The sequence below is a fragment of the Dipodomys ordii genome, unplaced genomic scaffold (genome assembly GCF_000151885.1).
Source record: "Dipodomys ordii isolate 6190 unplaced genomic scaffold, Dord_2.0 Scaffold80, whole genome shotgun sequence".
NCBI lineage: Eukaryota > Metazoa > Chordata > Mammalia > Rodentia > Heteromyidae > Dipodomys > Dipodomys ordii.
The window spans coordinates 7,479,261-7,500,898 of NW_012267296.1; the positions used below are offsets into that span (position 1 = coordinate 7,479,261).

The 21,638-nt window shown below is 38.1% G+C and overlaps 1 protein-coding gene across 1 annotated transcript in view; it reads left to right on the forward strand.

Moving 5' to 3' along the window:
• Window positions 1-1,517: 1,517 nt before the first annotated feature.
• The window catches only part of Hdx (highly divergent homeobox), a 114,423-nt gene continuing 94,302 nt past the window's right edge, over window positions 1,518-21,638 (forward strand). Inside the window, exon 1 of the mRNA XM_013024985.1 lies at window positions 1,518-1,655. The gene's annotated coding sequence lies outside the window, so the exon portion shown is untranslated. The remainder of the gene's footprint in view (window positions 1,656-21,638) is intronic.

Genomic DNA, 21,638 nt, shown 5'->3' on the forward strand with positions numbered 1-21,638 from the left:
TCACTACCTTTCTATTAAGACTCTGGCTTCTTTTCTGACCAACAGTCAGATTTCAATTACAATAGAATGCGTTCCCAACTTTTCTTTTTTTTTAAAGTTAATTTTATTTTATTTGTGAACATGCTGTACAGAGGGGTTACAATTGCATGGGCAGGATAATGCGAACATTTCTTACCAAGCATTGCAGCCTCCTCCTTTGTTTACCCTTCACATCACTTCCCAGCCTCCCCCCTCCCCCCAATCCCAATCCTTCTCCTTCCCCCCTACCCCCCACCGACATTGTAAAGCTCGTTTTGGACATGACAACGTGTACTCTCATTGTTGCAACAGGTCCACCTGTATCCTTAAACAACTGGTTTTTCCCCATCTCCTCCACAAGTTATACTGACATCAAATATAGTGAAAGCAGGGGTTATACTGTGGGGGAGGGACATACAAAGCAACAAAGAGATAATCTTATAAATGCATTAGAAACACATGCATGAAAGAAAAAAAATTAAAATGCATATCTAAGGGTTCATTTTCCTGACATCACATTATCTGACCTTTTCCGCTTGACTCATACATATACTAGATATTGCAAATAAGGGAAACCATGGGACCTATGTTTCTTTGGGCCTGGCTTACTTCACTTAATATAATTTTTTCCAAGTTTTTCCATTTCCTAACAAATGGGGCAATGTCAACTTTTCTATCTTACTGATATCCCCAGTCATAAATCAATGCAGTTCATTGCTGTAATTCCTGACTAAGCATATGATCATGTACATTGTTTTATTTTAGTGTTTACTGGCTACTAATTTTGTCGTCTAAATGATGCTGTAAGTTTTATAGTAGAGGAGAACCAACAAATTTTATATCTTTCATCACATCCATCATATTTGGGGAGCAATCAATTGAATGTGACTGATGTAACATGCAGTTTGAGATGTTTTCCTGTAATAGTAATCAAGTAATTTCTGACAGTACAGAGCTTGAGGTAAGGTGAAGAGAGCCTATAATTTCTTCCCTCATTCACCATGAGCAACCACTCACATATGACTACCATATGACTACTAATTGAAACTTTCAAAGGCTCCATGAAGGCATCATCTTTTAACAAACTCTGTGTGTGTGTGCGCGTACGTGCACGTGTGTGTGGGTGTGTGTGTTTGTTTGTGTGAACTGAACACTAACTGTTCAATCATTTGGTCTGGGCGGTGTAGACAGTTTCACTGAAAGAGAATCTCAAGTTTGGTGACCTGGCAGCACCTCTCAAATGTCTGTAATGAAACTACTATAATCACAAGGATGCTGAATGTTTACAACTATCCAGATGGAGAATAGTAGCGGCCTGGTCATAGATATAACTGATATGTCCGGGGGTGGGTAGGGTGACAGAGGCAGCCCTACTGCAGTCAGCCATCTCTCCTTCCCCCTCCCCACTCTTGGGTTCTGGGCTGAGGCCAGGGACTGTCCGGAGCTGATCTCGGGCTCTCATTGGCCGCTGTCTTTCGTGACGTCACGATCATGATGAGAATTGATGATCGGACACGCTGATTTCATTGTCTGAGGCGGCAGTGGAGACCCCGGAAAATTCTCGCGGAATCCTCCTGCCCCAGCACTGACCTGATCTGGGATCCTTTGATCCCTTTCGTGACCACATCACACACGAGGTAAGCGCCCAAGCTGGGTGGGTGTGAAAGGGGAAGGAGGGTGTGAAAGGCATTGGGATAAAGCTGTGCCCAATGGGGGAGGGTGGGGGGGAGGCTGTAGGTTCTTTGGCCTAAAGAGGCAGCCAACAGATTTGTGTAGCTTCTAGGGAGCTAACTGTCTCTACCCTTCTAGCAAACGTTGGCAGCAGCATGAGGTTACAAACAGCTGAGAATAGAGAAACAGTGGGTATTGCCAGACAGCGCAGGACCTTGCTCTGACACAGGGCTATGTTTGGGTCGCACTTTGGGTCCACTGGTTATAGGCAGTGGTGCTTCTGCTTCTGAAGAAAGGAGAGGGTTGAATGTCTACGAACACTTCTAGATTTCACTGGACAGTAGATTTCTCACAGCCCTTCTCAAACGCACCCAGGGCGATGCGTCTGCGCATTAGCAACTTGGGGCAGAGGGGGGGCGGTGTCACGTAGAGAAAAGGCTTGGAGTTTGCGCAGGCGCTCTTTACCTTTATCTGGAGGGGGGTGGGGCTGAGCACTGTCTGGGCTGAATTGGCCTTAGGATATTAGAAATGCTTGGCTGAGGATCTGCCATTTATTTTGAATATGGCTTAATCAATATAAGCAACCCAGAATGAGCCTGACAAAGTTAAGAAGGCAAATTCTTAATTTACAGACATTTTGATTACAAATTATGGAAAGAATTTGTGGGATAGAAAGTTTTCAGATGAGAAACCAGGTGGAAAGAAAAAAGAACATTAATTATTAAAATAAATCAAACTTCCAACCTTTTAGGAGGAGCTCTGATTTGAGGTGACTTTCAGTAATTGTGAACATAAAACGCTTTGGAAATACTCAGAATGAGATCCACTGTAGGGAATCAGTGAAAGCAGATTTCCTTTCTTCTCTCCCCTAATCCACACTGGCCCTATCTCATAAATCTTTAGTCTCTGCTTAAGGTTTGGTGCTGTTCTTTTTCTTCACTGTTTAAACTAGAACCACTTAAGTTAAATTCTATTTTAGGGGACTTGAACACCTGCTTCACGTTGGGAGAGGACTTGTTACTCAGTACTTATGAGGAACACTCTTGCCGTCTCTTCTTGAGGAATTGTACAGTTAGTGTTATTAGTTCCCTTCACAATCTGTTCGTTGAGTCCTATTTCATGGAAGAATCTAAATTTTTCCCTGTTTCTTATAGCCAAGAGATTTTGGCAAATTTTATTTTGAAATTCTGTTCACATTATTCGCCATTTAGAATCTAAACTTTCATTATTTCCCCACCAGTCACTAAAAGACTATCCTAGCCAGTGCTCAATTATGCCCTCAATCCTTAACGTATCCTTTCACCACCACCACCCCCCAAAAAAAATACTGGTCTGTGAACCAAAATGTTCTTGGCTCCTTATTTTGTAATTTCAACCCAAATTCCAACAGGATTTAAAATATTTCAGAATACTATGTATTCTTATTGAACTGCAAAAGTCTTATTTTACTGATCTTCAGAGTACAACTCTCTTTAAGGTTGTGTGAACCGTCTACCCCCATAACTTTGCTTATCATCCCATGATATCCCAGCATATATTCACTTCTATATAATTATAAAAGTTACATTTCTACGTAAGTGCCTTTAGAATCCATTCAGCTGTCATGTACATTACCTCTCCTATAATTCTTATACCAGTTCTTATGTGCATCTCTTCTTATAGCCACCTGTCTGTGGCCTTATTTGCTCTGTGGTGTGTGTGGACTGGCCTGATTAAATAGACTTAGCTAGCCACATGGGATAGGATAAGACAATACTATACACTTTTCCATCTTGTCTACAACACCCAGGTCAATAATCAAAATAGGTATTTAAGCTTTGTTCTTGATAGTAATTCCTTGAAAAAGGAATAACATTGTTAGAAAAAGAACTACATACATATGACAACTGGCTCATCATCAGGCAAGGGATCTCCCAATGTGTGGATAAACCTGAATAACTTAGAGAAAAAGCATTATGAGCATAAATATCTAGGGAATGGCTTTCTGATAGATCATGTCTTCTCAAAATCAAGGGACTATTACCTTTATTTGTAATTTTCTCAATGGAAGATACTGTTTGAAATAGTTTGTCAATCTACACTTCCCTTTGATGACATTGCATCATATATCTTCTCTCTAAGTGTACTAAGTACTCACTTTTTATTTCATAATACCTGTAATTGTCTTATTTGACTATCCATAATAGTTTACATTTGTACATCTCTTGAATTGCAGTTCATTATCCAAATGGTTGCCATAATTACTATTATATTTGTTGCTATTTTTCTATTTATTTGGTTTCAAACCGCACTGTTCAATGTAGCTCAAGTTTTACTTGAGTGATAGCGTGATGATGATTTAGAGACATTGTACAGATTCCTCATTGACATCTGATTACTTTGAGGTACCACCTGAATATCATGTCAAGTTTGGGAATATGGAGTAAAAGTAGTTCAAAAATTACTTTAACCTGTAAATTTGAAAATAAATTACATAGATTATTGTGGAGGTAAGCTGGAAGAAACTTTTCAATGATTACACAGACTCCTCATTTCACATATGAGAAATCTGAAGCTCAGAGAAGTATCTTGCCAGCATTAATATTAGGCATTACTCTCACAAATAAATATACTATATAAAAGATATACTATATACTATATAATATATTCTATAACATATGATGTGTGTTGTGACATATACAATGTATTATATATAGTATACAATGTATATGGTATATTATATCATATATATGGTATATAATTTGTCATGTGACACATATATTGTAAATCACATAAATCATTTATGATATATGCTATATAAAATATACTATTTAAATCCCAGCACATTTAGACCCTCACCACATGCCTATGAGGTAATTTATGATATTATTTCCCATTTTACACCTGAGAAGCCAGATGAATGAAATAGTTGACTTTTCCAGGACTATACAGGTATCAAATTCAAGTTAGGAAACAATTATGAGTCTGTCTGAATCATTGCCAAATTGCTTAGGTCCCATGGTTTCCCTTATTTGCAATAACTAGTATATGTCTGGGACAAGCAGAAAAGCTAAGATAAGATGATGCTATGCGAAATGAACCCCAAGATAGGGACACAGGTGGTTTTTGTCTTCCTTGCTATTGTTTCTAACGTATTTATAAGGTACCATGTGATTTTTTGTTGCTTTGTATATCCCTCCCCCATGGTATAACCCCTGTATTTGATGTTGGTATAATTTGGGGGGGGGAGGGAAAAAACAAAATGTTTAACTAAGGATACAGATTGACCCATTCCAACAATGAGATATACAAGACTCTCTGTTGAAAAATGAACTTTACAATTTAGGCGGGGGTTGGGGGGGGTGAGGGGTGAGGGTGTAGTTGAGGAGGTGGGAGGGATGGGATGGTAGGGGAAAAACAAAGGAGGAGGAAACAATGCTGGAAAGAAATGTACTCATTACCTTGCTCATGTAACTGTAACCCCTCTGTACAGTATTTTCACAATAAAAATTATTTTAAAAAAGAATGGTATTGTAATGCATTTTTTACAAAAATTTCTGGATTACCAATTCACTGTGAATTATAGGTTTGTGTATACTTGTATACTAATATTTATCAGGAATCGTATTATTTCTAGAAAGCTACTGGTACTTGTATTTATTTTAAATACTTTATTAAAATATACTCAAAATACATTAATTAAAATACATTCAATTGTAACAATAATACACTGTCTTAATCTAATAGAGTTTTAAGTATAATATGTATCTTTGGATTTTCATTTATTTATTTTATCTATTTTTAATATGTATTTTTATAGTTTTAATTCTATCTGATTACAATTGCATTATATGGCATTATATGTAATCCTCAATAGGATAAAAAATTGAATTGTTGGGGCTGGGAAGGTGGCTCAGTGGTAGAGCGCTTGCCTTGAATACATGAGGCCCTGGGTTCGATTCCTCAGCACCACATAAGCAAAAAAACAAAAGCCGGAAGTGGTGCTGTGGCTCAAGTGGTAGAGCACTAGCCTTGAGCTGAAGAGCTGAGAAACAGCGCCCAAGCCCAGAGTTCAGGCTCCACGACCGGACCCCCCCCCCTCCCCAAAACATTGAATTGTTGGTATCAATTTTAAGGGAAGTCACCTAAAACTGAAGTGTTTGGTGTCATGTACTAACACTGAGTATACTATATTTATGTATGTAATGTGAAAGTAAAAACATAATCCTAGGAAGTTAAATAAAGAAACAAAAGTCTAGACCTGGGCATACAACTCAGAAGTAGAACACTTGCCTAGTATTGTGAGATCTTGGGTTTGATCCCTACACAACACATACACATACCACACATACCCCCCTACACAGAGAGCTGGAGAGTTAGCATACTTACTCTTAGTTTCTAGTCTTCAAATTCTTCATTACAATAATTTCAAATCTGGCCACGATTTTTTATTTTTTTAATATTTTTATTATAAAGATACTGTACAGAGGGGTTACAGTACATGAGTAAGGTAATGAGTATATTTCCTATTGAGCATTGTTACACCTTCCTTTGTTTTTCCCCTACTATCCCTTCCCTCCTCACCTTCCCAACTACTCCCTCCCCACCCTCTCCCCAAGTTGTAAAGTTTATTTTCACATAGTGTCTTGCACGTTTCATTGCTACAATGGGTCAACCTGTATCCTTGTTTCAGCATTTTGTCATTTCCCTTCCTTTCCCAAACTAGAAAATGTATATACAAGATAATGGGCACCAGAATCAAATACAGTGACAACAGGGGTTATACCATGAGGGAAGAACATACAAAAGAAACAAAAAAATCACATAGTACATTAAAAACAACAGCAACAAAGAAAAAAACTTTGTATCTATATATTGGGGTTCATTTCGCTTAGCATCATCTTATATGGTCATATGTACATAGTTGTTTTGTCTTTTCTGCTTATCTGGTAAGATTATCCTAGATGTATACTAGTTATTGCAAATAAAGGAAACCATGGGACCTATGTTTCTTTGGGTCTGGCCTACTTCACTTAATATAATTTTTTCCAAGTCTTTTCATTTCCTAACAAATGGGGAAGTGCATTCTTTCTTATGGAAGCACAGAATTCCATTGTACATATGTACCATATTTTCTTGATCCCTTCCCCAAGCAACAAATCCTCAAAGAAACAACTGCCCCATTAATAAGTGGGCTAAAGACTTAAAGAGCGACTTCTCTGAAGAAGAAATAAGAATGGCCAATAACACATGAAGAAATGCTCAACTTCTCTAGCCAAAAAAGAAATGCAAATTGAAACAACATTGAGATTCCACCTCACCCCAGTTAGAATGACTATAAATCAAGAAATCTAATAAAAACAGATGCTGGAGGGGATGTGGCCAAAAGGGAACCCTACTACATTGTTGGTGGGAGTGTAAACTTATTCAACTACTTTGGAAAGCAGTATGGAGACTCCTCAAAAGAATCCACACAGAGCTCCTTTATGACCCAGCAATCCCACTTTTGGACATTTAACTTAATGATCACAAACAAGGCCGTACTAAAGCTACCAGCACAATTATGCTTATTGCAGCATTATTCACCATAGTCAAGATATGGAACCAACCCAGATTCCTGTGATTATTTTTGGGCCAGCTAGTAGAAAAATTACCTGGAAAGAGACACAGATGTAGGTACACTGAAGCTGGATACTTCAGGTTGCACCATGACAGTTAAGTTGAATTTTATATATGCTATCCATGAAGACAGTACTGTCTTACCTATTGGTCTCCCATTACATTATAACTAAAATTTTAAATCCAATTAAGCTAATCCTTAGCATATTTAAACATATTATTTGCCAAAAAGTCTAAAGGTGAGGGAAATATCTTCTCTTGGAAATGGAGACAATTTCTCTTATGGTTCTTAAAATAGCCATGTAAACAGATAGCATACATGCCTTCAGCAGGCTTTTTTTTGTGGGGGGTCCCGTCGTGGGGCCTGAACTCTGGGCCTGGGCGCTGTCCCTCAGCTCTTCAGCTCAAGGCTAGTGCTCTACCACTTGAGCCACAGCACCACTTCCGGCTTTTTCTTTTTGCTTATGTGGTGCTGAGGAATCGAACCCAGGGCCTCATGCATGCTCTACCACTGAGCCACCTTCCCAGCCCTTCAGCAGGCATTTTTGCCATGTAGGCAATCCTTTGAACGTGGTGTTTGTGCAAGGGCAAACAGTATGACTGAAGATTTATAGGCTGATGCCATTCTAGTTCTGTATATTTGATGAGTGGTAGGTTCTATGTCAGTGAACTCAAGTAGGCATGATCTTATATTTTTTTAGTAAAAACTTTGTGTGTTTGCATATTTGACACTTGACTACTCTCTTTCTGAGCCTATACTATGTATGACATTTTTATACATATAAAGAATGATGTTCAGTTGGAAAAGGACTGTTGTGTCAACTCTCTATATAGTCCATGGCACAAAGCACATAGACCTTTATTCTTTCCTAGCATCAAGCAAGCCAACTCTTCATTGAGTTTCATGAAATAATAAATTTAAAAAATGATATGCTTGGTACTACACCAATTTATTGCATTCTTATTTTGTTAGCTTGCATTCTTATTTTGTTAGCTTGATCTACCTGTTGTGTGTTTTATGGATAGAATAGCTGTTCTATTAAAGAAAGTAATTATCTGAGATCCATTTTCCAAATAGCTTTACCCTTTATGGACCAACAATTTTTTGTATGTTGAAATCTTCTCAACAGATCTACAATTGGAAGACACCTAGGGCACTGTCAAATGTGGGAGAAATACTATACTCTCCTTTAGTGGGAAATGTTACATTAGATATTAGTATTCTCAACCGTGACTCAACTTCATCATTCTAAGACAACAGTGTAACCACTACAAGTTATTTGTGAATATATAAATTAGTGATTAAAGTAGTCACTAAGGAATTTCATTAAGAATCTCTAGCCTTCCTTTCAGTAGTGGTAAATGGTAAAATGATGCTGAAGGCAAGTTTGAAGTATTTTTCCAAACTAGAAATGATAAAGAGAAAAACATTTTTTTCAATTTTTTATTTTTATATAGAGCCAATTTACTTTCCTGGCTGGGTTTGCTGTATTGGTATATGTTAAGTTCTTGATATTTAAAGTATATTCTATGGAATTCCAACATAAGCATCATCTGAAAAATGTTCAGAAATGGCAAAATTCCTGACATAATTCCAGAGAAATGAATCAAAAACTGCATTTTTGCCCGTCCTGGAGCTTGAACTCAGGGCCTGGGTGCTGTCCCTGATCTCTCTGTGCTTAAGGCTACCACTTGAGCCACAGAGTCACTTCTGGCATTTTCTGAGTAGTTTATTGGAGGTAAGCCTCACGGACTTTCCTGCTTGGGCCATGATCTTCAGATCTCAGCCTAATGAGTAGCCAGGATTACAGGCATGATCCACTAATGCCTGGCCAAAATCGGCATTTTAATGAAATCCCTGGGTGGTTTATGCACATTAAAATCTGAGAGGTACTGATACAACGTGAAATATGCCTTTCTGTACGACCTAGATTTTAAAATTCCAGTGGTCATGCAAGAGTGACTTTCCTTTCTCTCAAGTCTAATATTGGGGATTCAATATTCTGCTTATTACCGGAATTGAAACCTTTAGGCTGATAAAGAAAGTCAACACTTAATCTTGTTAACTTGTTACTGAGGTGATTAATTAGTGTCATCGGTTGAATTGCACTTTCCATTCAGATGTTAGAATCCTAACCCATAAGCATCTCAGAATGTAATCTTATTGCTAAATAAAGTCATGCAGATGTAATTAGTTAAATTAAGATTAGGTCATACTGAACCCAACGGGACTCCTAATCCAATATAACTGATGTTCTTGTAAAAGGGGAATATTTGGGTAAAAGAACATATATTGAGAGAATTCCATGATAGTATGTAGATCATCTACAAACCAAAGACAGATGCCTGGAACAAATTCTTCCCACACAGTCCTCAAAATGTAACAACCGAGGGACCTAGGGATTCAGTCATAGACACTTATCCAGCATATTCGAGGCGCAGGGTTCTATTCTCAGGATAAAAACAGAACCAACCTTACTAATAAGCAATTAAGACTCCAGCCTTCAGAAGTGGTGGAAAAGAAGTTTTTATTAGTCGCTCATTTAGTATTTTATGACAGCAGTGCTAGCAAACTAACAGTTCGATAATCATTTACATCCTCCTCAAAAGCACTTATTTAGTCTGTGTTCTATAATATTCTAGACATTGTAAAAAGTGATTTAAATATTAAATAACTTAGGATACTATAATATGAATTTGAGTTAAAACATCTGGTCTTAGTTTATTGAACTGTGGAATGACCTTCCCTTTATTATATTTAAAGGTATTTCTAGCTTTAAATTTCTATGATTATATCACTTTCTTGAATTAAATTAAGTCTCAAATACAAGTGAATTCCTTAGAATTGTTAAGCCTTTCTTCATTACGCTTTTACTAGAGTCATCCTAGTTGTTCATTAGCCACTTTCTAACCTTGCAGTGGCACTTTAAATGTGTCATAAACATTAAGAAACTCCCTTGTCCATTTAGATTTTTGACGTCCTTGAATTGATGTAAGACTTATGTTGAAACCATAATACATTAATGGTGCTATGTATGTGAGACATACTCAATAAATAGGTGTATATATTGCCAAATGTCTGATATTATGTTATTTCCATAGTGGCAGCCTTTGGGAACGGTGCCTTGGAGAAGAAACTTCTTTTGCTATAGGCTCTATTCTAATTCTCAGCACTGTAGGATATTTTAAAGTAATGTGTTTCAGAATTCACAGGTGAAACTATAGCTTCTAAGTAGCTATTTTTTCAAAAGTGGCTATTTGCTTATCTTAAAATATTATCTGTAAATGATTAATTTCTATACCTGATTAACAGCACAATTGCTACTCCTTTGACTCATATGCATGATAAGAATAGCCAAGAGAAATACAGTGTCAAAAAGCATTAACAGTTCATGTTAATCCTATTCTTCAAATAAAGTATGTTTTTTGTTTGGCAATATCATGTACTTTTGATTTTGTTACAGGCTTCACATGAAACAATAGCTCTCAAACTTAAGTCTGAAGATACCTAAGAGTCCAAGGACATAATTTCAGACCATATTTCAGGATATATTTTATGAAAATTTTTCCAAAACAATTTTAAAAGCTATTTTTAAAATTAATATCTGGTTTGACATTTGATAATATATTAAGAGATGTATCCAGACATATCCAAACCTATCACCCAGAAACAACACTTTATCTGTAATATTTGGCCAATTTTCTTTTTTTTCCTTTTCATTGAAAAGGTGAATAGCATGAGGGTTACAGTTATATAAGTAAGGCAATAAGTACATTTGTTTTTAATCATTGTTACCCCATCCCTCCTTATCTCCCACTTTCCCCTCCTTATTTCTCCCTCCCTAAGTTGTAATGTTCATATCAAACATAGTGTCAAGTTACTATCAATGTTTCTGTGGTTCATCCGTTGTCCCGCTCTTTGTGTGATTCCCTTTCCCTTCCATGTGTTGCATTATATAATATACAAAATACAATGGGGCAATGTTGTCGCGTCCATCTCGACCAGCAAGAAAGACGCAACACCGAGCTCTTCTCTCAGCAGTTTATTCAGGACCTTTGGGCATTCTTCTGACCCCGTGGAGAATCCCATACAACCTTAAGTACCCGCTGGGTAACCAACCCTGATATGCCACGTGGGAGCCATCAATAGGTCCAGGTACGCGGAAGCAAGCCAGATTCTATGCCTTAGACAAATAAGGAGTTGTTTACCACAGAGAGTGCTCACCATCGGGAAGGCGGAGGGCAGAAGCCGGCGCCATCTTTAAGGTACGGCTGCACGCAGCTCTCTACAGTTCCCCCTTTTTTATATTGCAACAGGCAAGAGTAGAGGTCTGATCTCTGTTGAAGAAATTTGGGACATTGTACTGATCCTCACTCAGGTGTTATCCACCTGATGATTACCAGACCCGTCCGATACCCTTTTTCACAGAGGTGGGACTTAGGGCATCAACCCACATGCAATCAGACATGCTCTTCTTGGGGCCCACGACTTCGGTGGACCTCAAGTGCAGTGCTCGAGTCTCGCATCCTGTGCTCAAAAATGGCTAGTCTTCCAGAGTGGCAAGCCATGCATGGGGGGACTGTCCTGCTTCAATAGCTGTAAAGGCTTGGATAATCATGGCTGCACTGCGATGCTGAGAACCTCTAATCTGGCAAATGCACCACAGACATACCAAAGAGGCCAATACCAGGAGGCCTGTCAGGGCTCCCAAACCTGCCCACTCCTTAAGATGATTCATGGCAGCGGAGATCCATGAAGATAACCCCTCCACCAATCCGGCATCCACTCGGGTCGAGTTCACCGTGACGATGGCAACCCTGAGCTGTTCCATCAGGCTGTCGAACTCCCCAGTTCAATTACCTAAAAGATAACTAGATAACTGTTTAGAAAATTTGCAGCATAAGTGTAATTTTCGTATTGAATGCTGGTCACGCGTAAACCAGCATATTTCCATTGACAGCCAAGCTGGGCAATTTGCCAGAGAATATCAATTTGTTCTTGAACCAGATCAATCCTCTGGTTGACTACCATTAAACCTCCTTTTAACTGAGCATTAACGCCCTTTTGTACATCTAAGGCCTGTGCCACATTAGCAGAAAGGTTGTTTAGGGTTTGAGCCGTCTGTACAGTGTGACTCATGGCAATGGCCGCGGTGGTCGCTCCAACCGCCACCAAGGAGATGGCAGTAACAATGGCGGCTGTAATACCAAAATCTCTTTTATGTCTAAATTGGGTCATAGCATTAGGAGCATCCACAGGTACAGGCACCCAATGAGGCATGCGGGTAACTAAAGCATATACAGGGCAATTATGCTTTATGTGTCCCATCTTGCCGCATCTAAAGCATGCACCTGAGCCTCCCCCTTTCTTCTGGGTTAATTGCACCACAGCAGCAGCTAATCCAGCATTAGTTAGTGGTCCGCCCAGCTCTCTGCAAACTTTCATCCATGCTTCTAATCCCTTATTTTTATATGGGGTAATAGCAGCCTTGCATTCCTTAGTGCATTGCTCATAAACAAGCTGTTTAATTAATGGCATGGCTGTGTCTGGGTCACCAAAAATTCTGCCAGCGGCCTCGACCATAAGGGCAACAAAGTCCAAAAACGGCTCTGTAGAGCCCTGCAGGAATTTGGTGAGATTGCCACTCACCTCGCCTTTGTTTGGTAGGGCCTTCCATGCTTTAATGCCAATTTTATTGATTTGTTCATAAACTTGAACCGGGTAGCCTGTCTGTTGATTGGCGAATCTTCCCTGTCCAAGCAGCATATCTCTGTCCCAAGCTGGGTTTCCCGCAGCTTGATTGGCTGCAGCCTCCTCACTAGCAAATTCAATCAAAAAAGCCCTCCAATGTAGATACTGACCTGGGCTCAAACAAGCTCGTGCAAGCCCACTCCAATCATTGGGCATCATGCAGTGCCTGCTTAGAGCCTCTACCTGGGCTACAGTAAAGGAGGCTGTGATCCCGTAGGTCCGCACAGACTCAGCTAAAGATTTTATCACCTTAAAATCTAAAGGTTCATGATACCGCTGTCCCTGTGGATCCTGAAATATTGGACAGGCTAGATGTAACTCGGTTCTGACCGCTTTCCACATGTCTGGGCTGAAGGAACAGCCGGAGCTGCTACTTCCGGGGCCCTCCGCATAGGGCTGAGGGGCCAAGGGGGCGGTGCGGCACACGGATGGCGTGCATTTGTCTTTATCTGGGTTCTCTCTCTCCTTCCCTTTCCTCCTCTTTCTTATTTTTGTTTTCTCTATTTTTTCTATGATTGATTGTAGTTCCTCTGAGTCAATAGACTCAGAGGTCTCTAGTTCAGCAAGATCGGGGTATAATCTCCCCCTGCTCTTCCCCTTTTCACTGCCTGCCCTTTCTGATCTTTCTTCCTGCAGCATCTCTAGGGCGGCCTGACCATTCTCTACCACCTTACTACAGCGCTGGTCCTCAAGACAGCCTCTTATCAGTTTCCATATTGGTCTCACTCCGCTCTTAAGCGTTCCTTGTTCAGAGGCAAAATCTAGGTCCCTCCCTAGTTTTTCCCAAGAGGCCACTGTGAGGCTTTGGGAGACAGCGAACCACGGGGCAACGATGTCACATTCATCCAAAAATCTTTCTAAAGTACTCCTTTTTATTTTTAACTTCTTTGAGTGCAGCAGCTCATTGAGAGCCAAAAAAATTGGGTGCGAAGAAGAAGTGCCCATGTCTTAAAATTTTTTAAACTGGCAAACAATCTTTTACTTTCACTTTTGGCTACTCTATTGATGAGCCCCGGGTTCCTGCTCTCTCTTTATCTACAGAGAAGAGCAAAAATCCCCCCGTTCTTGTCGTGGATTCCCACTTTACCTGGGAACTTACTGGTGCACCACCCTGACTGCAGAGAGTTCTGAGTCCTCGTTGAGGTTATGGCTGAGGTTCCCCATACGGACCACCACTTGTCGCATCCGTCTCAACCAGCAAGAAAGACGCAACACCGAGCTCTTCTCTCAGCAGTTTATTCAGGACCTTTGAGCATTCTTCTGACCCCGTGGAGAATCCCACACAACCTTAAGTACCCGCTGGGTAACCAACCCTGATATGCCACGTGGGAGCCATCAATAGGTCCAGGTACGTGGAAGCAAGCCAGATTCTATGCCTTAGACAAATAAGGAGTTGTTTACCACAGAGAGCGCTCACCATCGGGAAGGCGGAGCGCGGAAGCCGGCGCCATCTTTAAGGTGAGGCTGCACGCAGCTCTCTACACAATGTCATTCTTTCTGATGGAGGCATAAATTCCATTGTGTATATATACCACATTTTCTTGATCCACTCATCTATTGAGGGGCATATGAGTTGGTTCCATATCTTAGCTATGGTAAATAATGCTGTGATGAACATCGTCATGCTGGTGGCTTTAGTGTGGCCTCGTTTGTGGTCATTTGGGAAATTCGAAGAAGTGGGATTGCTGGGTCATAGGGAACTGTATGTTTAGTCTTTTGAACCTCCACACTGCTTTCCCGAATGGTTGAACAAGTTTGCACTCCCACCAGCAGTGTAGTAGTGTTCCCCTTTGGTCACATCCCTGCATCTGTTGTTAGATTTCTTGATTATGGCTATTCTAACTTGTGTAAGGTAGAATCTCAATGCTGTTTACATTTGCATTTCTTTTATAGCCAGAGATGCTGAGCAATTCTTTATGTGTCTCTTGGCCATTTGTATTTCCTCTTCAGAGAGGTCTCTCTTTAGCCCACTTTTTAATGGGGGTGGTTGTTTTTTTTGGGGGGGGTTATTTTTGGAGAATTTAATTTCTTGAGTTGTAGGTATATTTTAGATATGAGACCTTTGTCTGTTTTATGGCTGGTTAAGATCTCCCAGTCTGTGGGGTTTTGATATATGTCCTTTGCCAAACAGAAACTCTACAGTTTAATGCAACCCATTTGTCCAGCCTTTCTTTGATTTGTTGTTCTTATAGATTTTAGTAAGAAAGTTTGACCTGTGCCAAGGAGCCCTAGAGTTTCTACCATTCCTTCTAGCAATATTTGCAAGGTATCTGCTTTTACCTCGAGATCTTTAATCCATTTGGAGTTGATTTTGGTGCAGGGTGATATATAGGGATCTAACTTTAGTTTTCTACACGTGTTTATCCAATTCTGCCAACATCATTTATTGAAGAGGCTGTCTTTCTTCCATCCTATTTTTTTGGCTTCCTTGTCAAATATTAGGTGGCTGTAGATCTGTGGGCTCATTTCTGGGTCTTGGAATCTATTCCATTGGTCGTCAGGCCTGTTCTTGCAGTAACAAACTGTTTTGAGTACTATGGCTTTGTAATAGAGTTTGAGGTTCGGTATTGAAATTTCTCCAGCATTGTTTTTCTTGCTAAGGATTGTTTTTGCTATTCTGGGTCTTTTGTTGTTGTTACATATGAATTTTTGGATTGCTTCTTCTATTTCATTGCACAAAGAAGTTGGCTGGGTATTGCTTTGAATTTGAATATAGCCTTTGGCAGTATTGCCATTTTCATGATGTTAATCCTCTCAATCCAGGAACATGGCTTTAATTTCCTTTTTCAGATTTTTGAAATTTTCATCGTTTAGCTAAGTTGATACCTAGGTATTTTATTTTTTTTTGAGGATATTGCAAATGGAGTTGCTTTCCTAATTTCAGCTTCTGTCTTCTCATTGTTGGTATAGGGAAAAACTACTCATTTTTGAGGATTGATTTTATGCCCTGCCACTTTGTCAAAGTCTGGATCAGGTCAAATAACTTGGCAGTGGAGTCTGTGGGATTCTCTAGATAGAGAATTATGTCATCTGCAAAGAGGGAGAGTTTTACTTCTTCTTTTCATATTTGGATCCCCTTTAGGTTTGCCTCTTGTCTTACTGCTCCAGCTAGGAATTCCAATAGTATATTGAAGAGGGGTGGAGAGAGAGGACAGTCTTGTCTAGTTCCTGATTTTAGAGGAAATGGCTTTATATTTTCATCATTAAGTATTACATTGGCAGTAGGCTTGTCATATACAGCCTTGATTATATTGAGGAATATTTCATGGGTTTCTAGTTTCTCCAGAGCTTTCATCATAAAAGGATGTTGGATCTTGCCAAATGCTTTTTCTTCATCTATGGAGGTAATCATGTGGTTCTTGTCCTTGCTTCTACTGATGTGTTGAATTACATTTAGTAATTGCATATATTGTGCTCTCTTTAGCAGCACATATACTAAAATTAGTAATTTCATATATTGAATCAGCTTTGCATCCCTTATGACAATTTTTTAACTTGAGTTTTTACTTTCACTAATTTTGAAAAGAGGACACTACAATCCACAGTCTTTCATTCAACTATATATTAAAAAATAACCACATAGTCATCTGATGTATTATAATGTAGGTATCTAATGGAGTAAGAATTAAATATCCTAAGGCAGAGGACCTCAGGGACTCAGAAAGATAGATTTTGTTGGTTTAAGAAAGATTTTTTGTGTTCACTGCTTTCAAAGGAAGAATATAGGAGATGTACCCATTGCAGTTGGATTTGGCTTTGTATTCTATGAACATTTAAAAGAATTAAGCATTTTATTCTATTACAAGAGTTTGTGAGGATATACTTTTGTTATTTTAATTGATAAAAACTGTGTTTATAATTATAAATGTATGATCAACATGATTTTTTAGACAAATTTGTCTTTGTAGCCCAGGCTCTCCTGGAACTTGTAATACTACTTCCTCAACTAATGAGTGCTAGGATTATTGGTTTATACCACTAAATATGGCCAACATGATGTCATGATATATGGCTATACATGTGATATATGTGTTAAATAGTTAAGTCAAAAAATTAACATACATACAACTTTACATAGTTATCATTTTTGTGATAACACTTAAAATTTACTTTTAACAAATTTCAAGTAATCAATTTATTGTTACTTTTATGTATAGTTAGCATATGACTATATTTTACAGTAGACCTTTTGAAATTAATCCTTCTGTGTAATACTTTTGAATTCTTTGTCCAGTGGCTACCCAATCCCAACTCTTGCTAACCACCAGTGTACACTTTGCTTCTGTAAGTTCAACTGGTTTAGATTCTACATTTAGCAAGACTGTGCACTATTTTTCTCTATGTCCAGCTTATTTATTTTAACATAATATCTTAGAGTTTCATTTATATTGTTGCAAATAATGAGATTTTCTTCTTTGTTGTGGAACCTAACATTGCATATATGTATATCACATTTCTTTTATTTGTTTCATTTATCAGTAGAGCCTTAGGATGATCCCACTATGTCTTGGCTATTGTAAATAACATGTCAATGAACACAGAAATGCAAATACCTCTTCACCCTGCTGATGTCATTTCCTTTGAATATATACCCCATAATACTATGACTATATTATATGATAGTTCCATTTATAATTTTGGGGGGAAACTGCTGTTTCTATAGTGATTGTAGTGATTTATACCTAAAATTTTATGAGTTCCTTTTTCCTTGAGGGGATAAATCTATGTTTTCACCATTTAGTTTATAAAATGTACGTGTTTCTTTGCATACCGTTTCTACATTATATACTTGTGCGTTTATACAGTGTTACCTACTTACCACTAGATGGTGTGCTTTGAGGTTATCTTCCTCTAACCCCTCTAGAGCATATATACTTAAACGTTCTCTTCTGGAGTTTTGTAGACTGATGGATAGGGGCTGGGAAGGTGGCTCAGTGGTAGAGCGCTTGCCTTGCATGCATGAGGCCCTGGGTTCGATTCCTCAGCACCACATAAGCAAAAAGAAAAAAGCCAGAAGTGGCACTGTGGCTCAAGTGGTAGAGTGCTAGCTTTGAGCTGAAGAGCTGAAGGACAGCGCCCAGGCCCAGAGTTCAGGCCCCACGGCCGGACCCCCCCTCCAAAAAAAAAGAAAGAAAATCAAGAGTAGGAGGAATAAAAAAACCTGATAGTCCATTATGTTACACAAAACTACTACACAAAACTATCTACACAAAACTACTCAACTTTTTACGTCTATTGTACCAATAAAACTCAAGAAACACTAATAAGATGTCTATCTAGAGTGAATGAAGAAATTACACTATTTTTTAAATTTAATCACTAATGAAAATTCCTTCCGAGCAAAGAGTATGAGAAGAGATGAGATTTAATTATTTAGATGATTGGAAAAGGTAAAAAGAGAACTATTAGGGATAAATTCTCATAATAGTAAATCTAAGGGACAGAGAAGGTTCTTTTGATATAATGAATTCATAATCACTTTTTCAAGGTTTGCCTATGATAAATTCCATACAGTTTCTCTCAATAGTAAATTACAATACAGGCTACATATTCAAGACATTAATTTGTACTCTTAAATAAGGTTGTGCAATGTTAGCATCAATGCCTTGGCAGCACAAAAACTTATAGACTAGTGAAAGGTCAAAGTGATTTACTTGTACAATTTGTTTAGGACTAAAAATCTAAAAAGAAACAATTTTGTTAACAAATATGTAGGAGTGAAGGTACTGTTTAGTTCATCAGGAGATGCTAAAAATCATGATCATTGTCCTATGTTCTGTATAGGTGTGTATATATGACATTTTTTGAAAGTGGAACAAAAATTACAAGGACAATAGTTCATTTATTTTTGCAGTTTAGGCTCTGTTTAGATTTTTGTCACTCAACTAATAATCTGTTTGTAAGTGATCTAGTACTCTTTTATAATAATATGATTTTTAAGTCTGAATATATGCGAAGGTATTTATAGTTTATAGATATTTTAATTTTAACATTAACACATTATAAAGACAAGTGTCAATAAAAGTTAAAAAATTATTATAATTGAAACATTCTGAGCTCTAAGATATTTATTTCTTTGGTACAAAAATTTTTGAGGGGCTGGGAAGGTGGCTCAGTGGTAGAGTGCTTGCCTTGCATGCATGAAACCCTGGGTTCAATTCCTCAGCACCACATAAGCAGAAAAAGCAGGAAGTAGTGCTGTGGCTCAAGTGGTAGAGTGCTAGCCTTGAGCTGAAGAGCTGAGGGATAGTGCCCAGGCCCTGAGTTCAGGCCCATGACCAACCAAAAAAAAAAAAAAAAGAACAAAAGAAAGAAAAAAAATTGAGATCTTTGAAATGGTAACATTATAGATGCAGCTAAAAATGTGTGTATATGTCCCTTAGATACAAATATGTCATGTTACATTGAGAAATAATTCATGTTGATATTACTCTGAATCCATATTTAGCTCTGATGTAGTTGGCAAACATGAACATTTATTACATAGAAATTTTTAAACTGTATTTTTTTTGTCTTTTCTTTTTTGGTACTGGGGATCGATCCCGGGACATTGCACTTGCTAGGCAAGCGCTTTGCCACTGAGCTACATCCCAGCCCTATTACATAGAAATTTTTAATGTTTGTTTAAATGCAGTCAGTGTGCAATTTCTTTATGCCCTGAGAAAGTCATGTATTTTTTTTAAATTATTTCCTGTTTCACAAGTGTTAGAAGCCAAGTGTATACCTAAAAAGAAAGCTGTGCAATGTATTTCAGTAATTTATCGCCCAATAAATAGATAATGACTGTCCTTTTATACTCTAAGTATAGATTGGTTGACTGTTAGTAGACTTTATGTTTAGGAGATGCTGTAATTTATTTCTTGCATTATCCATTCTGGCAAGTCAATTGTAAAATAAGGTAAATAGAATATTTTGTAACTATGTGAATCATTAAATGGGAATGATAAAGTGACAGCTTCTTAGAGCAGATTAACAACAGCAATTATTTTACATGTTCAAATTTCATTTTGTTTGAAGTAACAATTCATTACTGTATATTTGGGCTGGGAAGGTGGCTCAGTGGTAGAGTGCTTGCCTTGCATGCATGAGGCCCTGGTTTGATTCCTCAGCACCACATAAACAAAAAGAAAAAAGCCAGAAGTGGCACTGTGGCTCAAATGGTAGAGTGCTAGCCTTGAGCTGAAGAGCTGAGGGACAGCGCCCAGGCCCAGAGTTCAGGCCCCACGACTGGACCCCCCCCCCAAAAAAAACAAAAACATTAATGTATATTTATTGAATCATTTGTTAAATTAGGTGTTATTTAATAACTCATTTTAATAGAAGAATGCACCTAGTTTAATATATCCTTTTACATTCACCCCAAATAGTTCTGCAGAGCACCCTCATTTGTGGACATCATGGCCATTATTAACTTTAGCATTCGTCAATATTCTGAAAGGTCTGGTCTAGACACAGGCCAGTCTTCCTTTCTTTTTCATTTGAAATCTATACACAAATGGTGTAGAAATAAATTGTTGTATGTTAAAATAACCTTTCCCAATTGGAACCTAACCACATTATAGCTTAGCAAATATTTTAATTAAGAGAAGTCACCATGAGAACAGGATGCATTTTATAGCACCATTTTCTGGATGAGGAAACTTAGGTTCAGGAGGTCAATTATCTCTGGTAAGATTACAAACCTTGGAAGTAATGAACCTTAATAAGTACAAAGGTAGCTGGATTCTCACTCCACCACTGCAAAAGGTCACCTAAAACTTATGCTTACATCCATGATGTAGTAAAACCAACTGGATTTGCTATTTCATCTTATATATCTAAAAACTAGAGAAAATAATTATTTTAGACTTTTGACAATGCAACAATGAATGAAAATTATTGAAAGGAGGCAAACCAACAGAAGGAGTTCCATGAGCATTCCAACTCACTACCTAGGAAACTTCTAGATGTTAAGTCAGGAAAAAGCAATCCGCTAGGATTGTCTCTGAGTTAAGGAGACAGATTTCAGAGTTCAGAAAGAACAATGGTCAGATTTCTTTTCATAATCAAACAAAATTTATTTTTTTATTTATTTAATAAGTTTTTTAATTGTGAAAATACCATACAGAGGGGTTACAATTACATGAGCAAGGTAATGAGTACATTTCTTATCAAGAATTGTTGCCTCCTCTTTTGTTTTTCTCCTACCATCCCTACCCTCCCATCTCCATGACTACACTGCCCCCACCCCCACTCAAAGTTCTAAAGTTCGTTTTTTGACATAGCATCTTGTACATCTCATTGTTGCGATGGGTTCACCTGTATCCCCATTTAAACAATTTATTTTTTCCCTTCTCCTCCCCTAATTATAGCAACATCAAATACAGTGAAAACAGGGGTTATACAGTGGGGGGAGGGACATACAAAGCAACAAAACAATCACCTTATAAATATGTGATAAACAATGTCAGATTTTGAAGGACAGTGTAATAGAGAAGCAAACATCATAAAGAAAGAAAGAAACAACATAATGAAAGGCCTCAAAATCTTTAGATATCTTTCAAGTCTTTGGGTGAAAACTGTTCAGCCTAAAAACATGAAAAAGTTGAGACACCCACAC